The 12,670-nt window shown below is 51.8% G+C and overlaps 1 protein-coding gene across 7 annotated transcripts in view; it reads right to left on the bottom strand.

Annotated features, from left to right (window-relative positions):
- Positions 1–12,670, bottom strand: part of Epb41l1 (erythrocyte membrane protein band 4.1 like 1) — a 159,693-nt gene that overhangs the window by 123,937 nt on the left and 23,086 nt on the right. For 2 of the 7 annotated variants that reach the window (XM_076571024.1, XM_076571023.1), the window contains exon 1: positions 8,196–8,301. The exons of 1 other annotated variant lie outside the window; for it this stretch is intronic. The gene's annotated coding sequence lies outside the window, so the exon portion shown is untranslated. Of the gene's footprint in view, positions 1–8,090; positions 8,350–8,605; positions 8,777–12,670 lie in introns of those variants that run through there. 4 more of the 7 variants (XM_076571022.1, XM_042276623.2, XM_076571035.1 and 1 more) reach the window with 3 other exon arrangements.

Raw genomic sequence — 12,670 nt, 5'->3', positions numbered from 1 at the left:
AGAGGCAATCCTAAACTCTCAGGAGCCACACAAAAACTTAGAGAATGCACATAGATTGTGTCATCATCCGATCCTCCCTGGCTGGGACAGTACACAATTTCGGTGTGCCTGCTGCTTCATAAGTTCAGAGATATCTCTGATATGAGTCCTGGAAGGGGGCTAAACCAGCCTCCTGCATGGTTTTAGCAAGAACAATGTCTAAAAACCCTGGTATTGGGGGACCCTAGAACTTAGGGGCATGAGACTGTCCCTTGAGTGATTATTCGTATTCAGTTTCTGCTCTCTTGCCTGTGGCGAGGCCTTTGTGGCTAGGTCTGCTTGGTCAAGGTCTCAGGCAAGCAGGTAGGTGGCTGAGCTGGACCACCAGCTGATAGTCAATGGGCAAGGGTGGGGGTGGGAACCTGGCATAAGACCATAGCCGTCTAGTGTCTAAGGTGACAGACACTGTGAGGTCCGCAGCCTGGGTGGGGGTCTGCACTTGGAACAAGAGGCAGCCCAGACAGCTCTGCCCCAGCACTCCGCCCTCCCTCTCTAGTAAAGGGGACCCTGGGGCTCCTGGTCTGGCCTCTGCTTCCCTCCCTACCCACTTTCTGCAGAGTTCCAGCCATCACTAAGCCAGCCAGGGGACTCTTAAATCCCCAAGGCCCTTCTGAGCAGCCCACGACTATGGTTTGCATACAATAAATCGCTTTAACTGGAAGACTCAACATCATCGACGAGAAATTAAGGTGGTTAGTGGGAAAATAGGGAAAAAAAGCAAAGGAAACCAGGTATGGTGGCCCAGGCCTTTAATCCCAGCATTCAGGAGGCAGAGGCTGGAGGATCTCTGTGAGTTTGATGCCCGCCTACACAGCAAGTTCCAGTACAAACAAAGCTACATAGTGAGACCCTGTCTCAAAAATAAATAGATAAGTAATAGGTAAAATCAAAAGGCTTTCAAGCCTGTCCTGTCGACTTCCTCTGACACCCTATCTCTCCCAAAGACGGGCAGCTGCCCAGAAGAAGGTGGACTCAGAGCCATGGCCAGCCCTCGGGCCTGTCATCCCTGACACCGTGGCAAAGCATAGGCTTGGAGGCAGAGGTCCTGGCTTCAGGTCCCTGTGCTCAGAATGAAGAATTTGCTCATAGAATTTGAACAAACGTCTGCATCTCTGTGGACCCCTAAATGACCTCACAGGTCCCAAGCAAGACTCAAAAGTACCTGTGGCCTTTGGACAGACCAAGGTTTAAATCCCAGCCCTGGGCATGTTATTCAGCCTCTTGTGACATGACAGGATTGCAGTCTGGGTCTCTCGGTAGTGGTGGCAAGGATTAAAAGTCAGAAGTCCCAGGAAGCGCTCAGCATAGCACCGGATGTGAAGAAGAAACCCGTAAGTGACAGCAGTGATTCCTAAGTCTCAGACCACCCCGGCTTTCTATTCCAGTTATCCCCAAATCAGTCACCCGAAGAGGCTATGCAGACTTTATCTTTAGACCCATAAGCCAAGAGAAGGTGGAGAGGAAGGAGAGAGGCAAATGGAGGGAGTGAGAGGAAACCAGAAGAGGAAGGAGGAAAGGGGACCAGTGAAACTGAGTGCCCCAGCTTGGGGAAAAGAAAGATGGTTTACTGGAAACTGCCAAGATAGGGTAAGTCCTCTCTGCCATCCCTTTCCTGAGCCTTCCCAAGGCAAGGATCACGAGAACTCAGCCCACAGGGAAGCACAGGCTATCAATGGGGGTATTACTGGTTACCTCCGGGTGCTGACTCTCCACACTGCTTCTCATGGAAGTCTCTTCCCCTCCCACTGGAGCACACAGAGTGGCCACTGCCAGGCTGGTAATAAAACAACCTGCCAGGCCAGCCACACAGGGACTGCTACTTACTCCGGCCCCAACGACCTCGTCCTTCCTTCCTTCCTTCCTTCCTTCCTTCCTTCCTTCCTTCCTTCCTTCCTTCCTTCCTTCCTTCCTTCCTTCCTTCCTTTTTTAAAGGTTTATCTGTATGAGTATATGCTTGCATGTATCTACACAAACCATGTATGTGCCTGGTGGCCAATGAGCGTGTTGGATCCCTGGGAACTGGAGTTACAGTTAGGAGCCACCATGTGGGTGTTGGGAACAGAACCTGGGTCCTCAGCAAGTCCTGCAAGCACTCTCAGCACTGAGCCATCTCTCCAGCCCCTGGGGCCTCTTTTTTGAGGCTGATCATCCCAGCTGAATCCCCACTGCTGTCTAGGACTTGTCCAGAGCCCTCTCTAGGCATCTGCATGCCCTAAACTGCTTCTGGAATGGACGTGGCAACTGGGGAAAACAGACGTTCCGGAGCCACAGATAAGGTATTCCCATTGCCACTGCAGGCTGGGGACTGTCACTTCCATCTGGGCCTAGCTTCCCCTCCCGGGCTAATAAAGGGAGCCACAGGAATCATGTCCATGGTTTCCCCAACGCTGAGCCTTCATGCAAAGCCGCCTCCGTGTAAGGGGGAAGAGGCCTCCCTGGGAGAAGAGTGGGCTGGGCTGGGCTCTGCTGAGGTGCAGCAACTGTGGCAATGGCCAAGGGTTATTACAATGATGAAGGTTGTAATTAAAAATCACAACAACAAACCCTTCAGCAATTCACAAAGAGCTTTCTCATTATCTCCTGGGGTTTGGAATCTGGCAGGATTGGTCTAGATTCTAGACCAAAATGATTCTTCACATCTGAAAATATAGCAATGTTAAGTATCTTCTCAGCTACTCGGGGCAGAGAAAGGGGAGCCCCAGAGGAAGTAATAATTGAGTGCCTACTGTGTACCACCCCAGTGAATGTGCTCGTAACTTCATCCTGACCAGTCTTACCACTATAACACTATTGTAGGAACTGTTGTCCCCATTTCAGAGACGAGAAAACTAAGACTGAGAAAATGTAACTGACCCACCCTAAGGCTCATGGCCACTCTGTTCTGAGCCTCAATTTGGATCTGGGCCTGAGGACTCTGAGGCCCATGCTCTTTCCTGTCTTCTGTCTATAGGAGGTTGAGAAGTGACACCCGCCCCTTCCCCATCTCCTCGAAGCAGAACCTCAGAATATGACCTTATTTGGAAATAGGGTCTTTGCAGATGTGATAGTTAAATGAAAATGAGAACACAGAGGATCAGGGCAGGTCCTAAACCTTAAAAGAAAGGAGCAGCAAAGACGGGAAGAAAATCACCTGACGACAGAGGCAGACTGGGCAGCAGATCAAAGGCACCACTTCTGGCCTTCTCCAGAAGCCAAGGGGAACAGGGAACAGACTTCCACAGGCAGAAGGTGCCACCAGGCTGACTGTGGATGCTGGGCTTCTAGCCTCTAGAACTGAGAGGATTTAGGTCTGTGGCTCTGAGCTCCCTGGCCTGGGGCACCAGGAAGGTAACACACTGTAGCAGACCGGAATCTACAGCTCTGGTTCCAGGTGCCCACTCACCAGGCAGCTGTGCAGTTAAGAGGATCTCCAAGCCCAAGAGAGGTCAGTCCATTCACACACACACACACACACACACACACACACACACAAACTGGCTCCCACTGAGTTTATCACGCTGCACCCTGACCTATCCTGGTCGTCAACAATCCTCCTCTTCTACCTAAAGTCAGCACTCCCACTACCTGGAGAGCTGTTTTTGAAATGCAAATCCTCCCTGGTCGCTTACTTCTCTTCCGGAGTGCCCCCCCACCGGCAAGGCTGGGTCAAGCTCTTCCACAGATCTGGATCCATTCTGCCTGCCCCGGTTCTGCAGCCACCCACTCAGTCCCTACCACCCACTAGTTTTTGTTTCAACCACGTGAAACTCCTTGGGATAAAAAGCCACATTTGCCTTTGCGCATACTGACCCAACTACCACAAGACCATATCTAACACAAACGCCATCTCGGCTCTTCCTCCCGAGGCAGCCGCACCTCCCCACCTTGTGGGACGGCAGCTTTCCGTCATATCTGCTGCCACCCCAGGATGTGTGTGAATACTGCTGTATCCGTTTTTCCTTCTGCAGGCCCAGGGCCCAACACGAAGGCATTCAAGCAGGTTGGACCAAACTGAGCAGTAGCCGTAAGAGTAATAACAGCTAACATTTACCAAACGTTTATTCTGTGCCCACATTGTGCGGAGTGTTCCGTATGTGTTGTCTCATTGAATTCTCACTCAACCCTGTGAAACAGAGATTTCTATTGGTTCATTTTACAGGTGAGGAGACAGGAAGAGGTAAGTCACTGTTCCACTAGTATATAGCAAACCTTGAAGGACTCTGGCGCCGGGGTCAGTAACCACAAGAGGCCCTCCTTAGCTGATTCAGTTGTCAACTACGGTTTGGAAATATGAAATGTCAAATTCCAGAAAAACACAATCCAGCCATTTTAAGTTGTAGACTGTTCCGAGGAGCACGAGGAAGCCATTTTTTTTTCTTGCTCTGTTCCGCTTAAGACACGGGTCACTCCTTGTCCAGTGTGTCTGTCTGCTCCCTACCAGTTGGTCATTCAACAGCCATCTCAGTCACCAGACCAGCTGCTGCACTGGGACCCCATCTATGCGTTCAGTCCTTATGTCACACAACAGTGGTCCCAAGGCTTAAGAATAGTGATGTTGGCAATAGAGATATACCAGGGAAGCCACAAAGCACTTCCTTTAAGTGAAAACATGAAAGTTCTCAGCTCAATATGAAAAAATATGGCATGTACAGGATTCAGTACTAGTCACACTTTTAGACATCCCCTAGGGAGTTTGGGGCCAAATCCTCATTGGATCAGGAGGGATTACTCTACAGTCATCCCCACCCTTCATTCGGTGGAAGAAGAAACACGCAAAGGAGGAGAAGGGATGTGTCCAGTCTACTCCAGACCTTTAGATTGATTCCTCATTCATTGCTCTTCCTCTGCACAGGATCATGGGATCCTATTTCAAAAGGCCACAGAACACAAGCTAGACTGTGTCTCCCAAGAGCTTTCTCTTGCCTTCCCCTGGCAGAGCCAGCCCAGCTCAGGGCACACAGTGAGAGCTCGAGTCTTCAGCCAGGAGATGCAGGAGGAAAAAAGATAACCTGTCTGAGAACAATCCGTGTCCTGCTTGGACAGTACACCATCAAAGCTTAAGGAGAAACTAAATTAAGAAAGGACATCATTTAGTATCATCTCCTATTTTAGACATTAATTCATTTGACAGACTTATCGAATACAAACCAAAAGCCAGACACTATGTGGGACACTAGGAAGATTAACAAGCAAGTCCCTGCCCAGATGGCATTTACAGTCTAGTTGAGGGAGGACAGTCAAACAACTAACAAGTTCAAGTATAATTACAAACGCTCACACGCCCTAGGAGAGCCAGGAGCTCTAAGAATAAATGAAGGAAAATACTCGCCTAGCCGAGGGAGTTGGCAAAGCCCTGCTCGCCCCCAAAAGAAAAGGGACTGGGGTGCTGGACAGAGAGGCCTGCATGCACAAAATCCCAGCCAGAGTCAAGTGGGCAAGGACAGGATTTCACCTGCGTTTTGGTAAGTCAAGGTAAGGTCTGGAGAAAATGAGCATAGTTAGGAAGCTCCAGAGTGAGATTTTGCTTTGGTGAGCAAAGGAGTTATTGTCTAAGAAGACAAGCAAGACCCAGGGCTCCTAAGGTAGGTTTGGGGGCTACTTCATGGACATGTATGACAACCCAAGAAAGGAGGGGCTGTCCCTTGTTCCAACCTAGAAGTTCCTGGCTCCTCTACTGAGCTGTAGAACAGGTCAGAATAATTTGCATTTGTCAAAACATAGAGTGCTAGGCCCCATCCCCAGATTTTCGTATTGTGTAGGTCTACCAGGAGGCTCCAAATTTGCATTTCTAAGACACTGGCAACCCTGCTGCAGGTGGTAAGCTGACCACACTGGGCACCCGCTCCTTAGGCTCTAGTGAGGAAAGTGCCAGATGGTGAGTGGGAAAACAGCCAGGATCTCTGGGGTCGAGAAGGGTGAATTCCTGGCAAGCAAGATGTCTCCGTGGATAAAGGCATTTCCTACCAAGCCTGATGACCCGAGTTCCATCCCTGAGGCCCACGTTGTAAAAGGAGAGAACCGACTCTTGCAAGTTATCCTCTGACCTTTGCTCCCTCCATACATATAAAAAATGACAATATTTTTAAGAACAGGGAATTCCTAAATCGTAGTAATGAGACAAGTCTAGCACTCTGAGCAAAAGTCCAGCCCTCGGAAGAGCCAACCCTGAGCTCCCTAGCCGTCTAACCAGAGAAACTGAGGCTCGGAAGTTGTGAGTCTTTAAAAGAAAAGAAACTTAATAAAAAATAAGCACAAAAGGTTTGGTTGTTGTCAAAGTGCGGGGGTGGGGGGGGACGGACGGACACGGACCCTTGGGCCACATCGCAGTGGCTGTGAGTGACACCCACAGCACCTCTCCTGGGATGTGTATTCAGGGGAAGAGATAAGGCCAGCTTTCCCTGCCTCTGCAGCCTTTGGCAGGAAAACAGTTTAAAAGTTGCAGAAATCTGCCTTCTCCCCCCCATCACCATCCGCTTGTCTTCCTTTTACACCCTTTTACACCCCCAGCTTTCCACTCCAAATCCTGCACACTTATCCTTGTACACACGCCAAGCAGCAAGGAGGAGGGGAGCTAGCGAGAAGAGCAGAAGGTTTGAGTTTGCACGTCCTTCTCTTCCCTTCCCTCTGTAAGATTCTGTTTCTCTAGATCCTTGTCAAACCCAATCTACCTACACACATCTCAGGACCTGTATCTGAAAGCCGTAAAGTCAGCGACCAAATCCCCAACCTTCCTTTTCACCTTGTTTTTCAAATATAGGGGACTTCCTACCCTATTCCAGTTAGCACCAAAATGGCACTTCTTATACAGCCCCGCATGCAGGCTCACCAACACACAAACAGCTACACTCATAAAAACAAATATACCAGAACTTGTCAAAACAGATGAACATATACATCCGGAGTTATCTTATTTACCGTTCATCACTAACATGTACACATGCAGCTGAATGCACAGGAAATATACAGGGAGAATGCACACATGCACACAGACTAGAAATGCATGCAGCGCCCAACACATGGAGGAAGAGGTACAGACACATCTCTCAAAGTACAGAGACCTCCTGAGAGGGGATTCCTTGGCATGGGGCGCTGGCCCTTTAAGACAGTGATCGTCTTACTAGTCATTTTAGGGTACCTAGGCTGCTGCTCTGCCCAGTAAGAGGGTGAGGGTGTGAGTGTAGCTGACCAGGCTGGGCTGTCTCTGGTCCTGGGTGGTGGTACTTACACCACAAGGAAACGGATTTCAGAACCCGCTGGGTTACTTACTAGTCGAGGGGTCGCTGTTGCTGCTACCAGCACCCACACCCACGCCTGTACACACACACACACACACACACACCCCTTCACACCCAATCACCCACCCCACCCCTCATAAGCACACACCCGGGATTCAGGCAGGCCACGCCCTCCGCTCCAGCTCAGCCTGGAATCAGGCTCTGCTGTCAGTAGGGCTCTCTCTCTCCCGTACCCCGGGCGTGGCTGCCCACCTGCCAGCAGGGAGTCTCCACTCAGCTAGGACGCCCCCGCCGCCGCTGCCACCCACTTCCCCGGCTAGTGTGGGGCTCCGGGCGACGCCAGTGCCTCGGCCGCCGCCCCCACCCCCTTCCTCCCGGCAGTGCGGAGACAAAGCCGAGCACACGCACACAGGGGCTACGCGGGTGCACACCCGCCCTCACACGCGCGCGCGCGCGAACACACACACACACACACACGGGGAGTCACACTGGCGCGCACACAGCGAAATACACACACACACACACACACACACACACACACACACACGCCATAGGGTTCAGCCACAAGCGAAGCCATCGGTTCAGGCACACACCCTCATCCAGATGTACACACTGCTACACATTGGGACACACCCTCTCCAGGCACATCCGCGGATAAGCACAAGCAGACACACAGACCCTCACCCAGATTAATACACCACCCAGCCCCAAAGGCTCACACCCTTACACAGATGCACACGCGCGTACACGCCAAACATCCACTTGTACCGATCCACAGATACACACGCGCGTTCACACTCAACGCACGCCCGGTGACTGGGACCCCGACACACGTACCGGCAAAGACACGAATCGAAGCTCGCGGCTCCGGCCACACACGTCCTCCAGTACTCGAGGCTCGGGACACGGCGCCAGCCTGCGCGGTCTCCGCGCCCTGCTAACCTGGTGGTGGCGGCGCGCCTTCCGGGAGCCGTCTGTCTGTCTGTCTCTCTGTTCTTGCGATCAGTGGCCGCCCTGGCGGGCTCCGAGGCGCTCAGAAGCTGCGCAGAAATGCCCCGCTCGCTCGCTCGCTGGCTCCTTCGCTCCCTCCCACAGCGCTCAGCCCCCTCCCCGCCCGCTCCGCACTCCCCCTCTCCCCCTCTGCCCCGCCCCGGCGGCTCCCTGGGAGGAGGCGGCTGCGATCCCGGCCAGGCAGCGGCCGAAGGGCCGTGCGAGCCGCGAGCGCAACCCACTGGCCCCGAGAGCCCAGCTGCCCCGGAGCAGCCGCGTCCGGTCCCAGGGAGGGGCGCTCGGAGGGGGGTGCGCCCCACGAGCCCGCGCCGCTCGCTTCCCCACGTGGGCCAGGCGCCCACCTGAACCTCGGTGGAGCTCAGAGGCCCGGGCAAGCAGCGGGACCACGAGGAGGAGACTCCACACCGAGCCTTCTCTCCTTCCAGGTCCCAGCCCGGTAGGCTTGGCCTTACCCCACCTCCTCCAGAGTCGCCGCCCGCACCGAGCCCGTTCGGCTTTCAAGCGGGTGCCCTGCCTGGGCTAACCCGGTGGCCCAGCAGCCCCACCGGTCTCCTCTCCCTCCCGCAGGGACCTGGCCGACGCCCACCAACCTCCAACCTCCCTTCTATTGTTCAGACGGCCGGCCGAAGCTGCGAAGGGCCGTGCAGCTCTTCCCAGCCAGTCTCAGGTGGCAGCCCTTTGCACCCTATGGGAGCTCAGCAAGGGCCGAGCCCATGGTCCTGGGACCCGTAGACCCGTAGACCCAAGCATGCCCAAAGTAAAGTGCTTCTCTGAATTGGGATTATATTCGCCCTGGCCCTTACCGGGCTTCTGCCAAAGGTCCTGCTTCAAACACACTTAAAGTCAAACATAGGAAGGGGGCAAAGTAACCAGATCAGTGAGCCCAGAATGGCACCCCGAGAAGGTAGGGCGTCTATAGGTGCCCTAGTACATACATGAAGAAACCGAGAGAATTCCTGCGCTTGCGTTCTCGGGCCAAGGGCCAGACCCAGGAAGGCCAGGAACATCCAGCCTCCGTCATTAGAATTTGAAGGGAAGAAACGAGGAGGAAGTAAATACAAGAACTTGCAGCGTTTTACTGTAAGTCAGGACGTGGGTGACAACATGGGCAGACTCCTAAACGCAAACACCTTCACCTCCTCGTCTCTCTTGGCCCTAACCATAGCTCAGATGGCAGCTGTGATCCACCTAAATCTGCCCCAGGTAGCACAGAGGCAAAGCTAAGGCCAGTAATTCTGGTTCTTGGCTGTGCTCCCATCTCCTCCCCTCCCCCACCCCGTCTCCTCCTCCCCACCCCACCCACCTCCAGTACAGGGTGCTAAGAGCAGCTTGGAAGCGAACAGCTGAAGGGGAGGCATGGTGTGCACCTCCAAGGACATCGATAAACTAAAGGGGGGGAAGAAGGAGACCAAGGCCCTAACACAGAGCTTGCCCAGCTTTCCTCCACAGCATGTCTGGAAAAGTCCAGGATGCAAATCAATTCATCACAAGAACCAACAATTCGCTTATTTGGAACACTTACATTCCAGACATTGTTTTAAGAGTCCAACTAGTCGGGTGGTGGTGGCGCATGCATTTGATCCCAGCACTCGGAGGCAGAAGCAGGTGGATCTCTGTGAGTTCGAGGCCAGCCTTGTCTACAAAGGGAGTTCCAGAACAGCCAGGGCTACACAGAGAAACCCTGTCTCAAAAAAAAAAAAAAAAAAAAAAAAAAAAAAAGTCATACTGCATTAATTCGTTTGGTCTCTACAGTTACACCAGAGAGTAGAAATTACCACAAAGTCTCTACATAGCTTGAAAAGAGGCAGAGCCAAGATCTGAACCCTGGAAGCTGACTTTGAACTCCCACACCTAAGCATCAGGCCAGCCCTGAATATGAAGTAAAGGTAACTGAAGTACTACAGTCAGCACCCACCATTACAGGACTCTCTTTACGGGTGTTTTTCTGTCGCCCTGTAGTTCCCTGTACCCAGCTCAGACCCTGCTTCAGAGACCTGATTTATTAAACAACTATTTGATGGCATGGGCGTGGTTCCTATGCCCTCTGCTCTAGGGAGGGGGTTGTTATCAGTAGTTTTAGATGAAGCTGAGGAGATAGGAACTGCTAATCAGATCTGCTGCTATCAGCAGGGGAGAGAGAGAAAGAGGAGAGAGAGAGAGAGAGAGAGAGAGAGAACTTCCAGAAGACCCCAATAGGCTTGAAGACTGAGCTGAGACTAACAAAATGAGCTGCCACCCAGAGTGAGCATAAAGTCCTGTCTTAGGTCTATACCAGAGATGTCTGAGAAAATGTTCTGTGATTGCACTGTCTGCACCCACTAGCTGCCCGTGGCTACTGAGCAGCTGAGATGTGGCTGATGACCAAGGCACTCAACAGTCATGGGGGGGGGGGCACTGGTAACTAGAGAGCGTCTCCATGAGATCGAAGTGCACAAAACATAGTGTAGAAGAATCTAAATTAAGAACAGTTTCCATGAAAACCATCTCAAGATTTTTACTTGACCTTGAGCTCAGGGATGCGATGGGGGGAGGGGGTCAAGAATGTGAGTATCTTCTATCAACTGAAGCCAGCAGTGAGCCATTTTGTCTGTTGTTCTAGAGAGATCCCAGCTAGACCGCAGCCCTCAGCTGCAGGCCCCGCTTCTGAGGCACACACTGTCACGCTGACGCATGTCTAAAGGAGGGGACCAGAATGCTGAGGACCTGAACATCACATGATGTGATGTGTGTGTAAGTGGCCCGGAGAAGGGTGTGGCGGCTATCTCCAGCCATCTGTAGGCTGACACCCAGAAAGGGCATGTGATCTGTTCCCTGTCACTGCATTTATGTCTACTAAGCAAGACAAGAGATCTGTGCACATGAACCCCTAGGCTTTCTCTGGAAGAAGGATCCCTGTGGAACAGATCTCTGCCCATTCCCCCAGTACCTAGTCTACCCAAGATATGGCTCATATGAAACACTGATTACAGATTTTCTAACTGAATGGATTTGAAGGAACTGCATTCAGCTCCAATGGGTAGACATCCAGGAGGATGAGTCCAGCTCACCATAAAGAACTCTCTAGAGCTGGGGATGTACTCAGTGGCTAGAGCACTTGTCTAGCATTGGAAGAAGCCCTGAGTTCCATTCTCCAGCACTGAGAAAAGAGAAAGAAAAACAAATAAACAAAACCCCTCTCTAATGTTTAGATCAAATAAGTCTGGGTCACTTAGTTAAAGTCAATAACTACTTTCAGACCACATTTTCATTGAGAGGCAGAACCAGGAGCGAGAGGACAACTCTCAAGGTAAAAACAAGCCAGTTCTGATAGGAGGGAAAGTCCAGATCAGTGCCATGCTGCTAGATCATCATGTGATGGTCTGTGCTGCCCTGGCTGGGCCATAGTGCGACCATAGGACTCACCTCTAGGTCCTATACCTTCTGATGGTTGACACTACCACACCAGAACAAGTTCACCGGGAGAGGCCAGAGTCAGGGGGGCCCATTTGGGAGACTGCAGTGGTCCAGGAAATCAGAGATTAGAAACCCAAGGACCGGTGTGACTGGAAACCTGGGCTGGGGTTAGGAGCTCAGGGATTAGAACCCAGGCTTAAGCTAGTCGCTGACACCAGCTTATTGTTTGTCTGTGGGTGACTGACTTCTCCCAGGTTCCAGTATTTCCATGTGGGGCATGCAAAGTGATCTCCCGGCCCCTCCTAACTCCGGATCCTTTGAATGGAAGACAGAGAATGAGAGGTTACTGGGATAGCATTGAAGAGGAAGCCAGTTTAACTTTTAAAGTAACAACTTAGTATCATTATTATTTCAAAGGAGCAGCCATGAGATTTGGTGACTGGGCTTGTTGGGGACACCAGAGAAGAGACAAGTAGATGGCAGAAGTAGGTTGAGATAAGGAACAGGGCTCCTGAGCTTTTGGAAGGGTCAGCAAACATTACCCCCCACCCCCAGCTCCCCCACCCCACCCCCAGATCTCTAAAGGCAAACTGTGCTGTGTGCCAGGTCAACTCCTGGACAGCTTCCTCATTCCTTTGGGCCACGCCCCATACTTGGCTAAAAGAATCCACCAGTTCTAAGAAGCTTGACTCTGTCCCTCCGTCCTTCCTTTGCTTCTGGGGACTGAACCCCAGGGTCTTGCACATTCAGAGCACACAACCTACCACTGAACTACCCCGCCAAAATTGCCCATCTCTTTTTGCCAATGAAACCGCCTTGGGTTTTTCCTTACATAATCAGCATCATTATCTTGTTTGGAAATAACCAACATTATTGAGCTCTTGGTACATGCTAGGCACCTACATAATTTTCTCATCCTGGGAGATAGCTCTAATTATTATTTCCATTTTATAGAAGAGGACGCCGTGGCTTGCAGAAATTCCGAGTCTTCTACAGCCTTTTGGTCTAGCATG

This window comes from Peromyscus maniculatus, chromosome 4, assembly GCF_049852395.1.
Source record: "Peromyscus maniculatus bairdii isolate BWxNUB_F1_BW_parent chromosome 4, HU_Pman_BW_mat_3.1, whole genome shotgun sequence".
NCBI lineage: Eukaryota > Metazoa > Chordata > Mammalia > Rodentia > Cricetidae > Peromyscus > Peromyscus maniculatus.
Note: the sequence above shows the minus strand (reverse complement) of the source record. Positions and strands in the feature narration are given on the sequence as shown.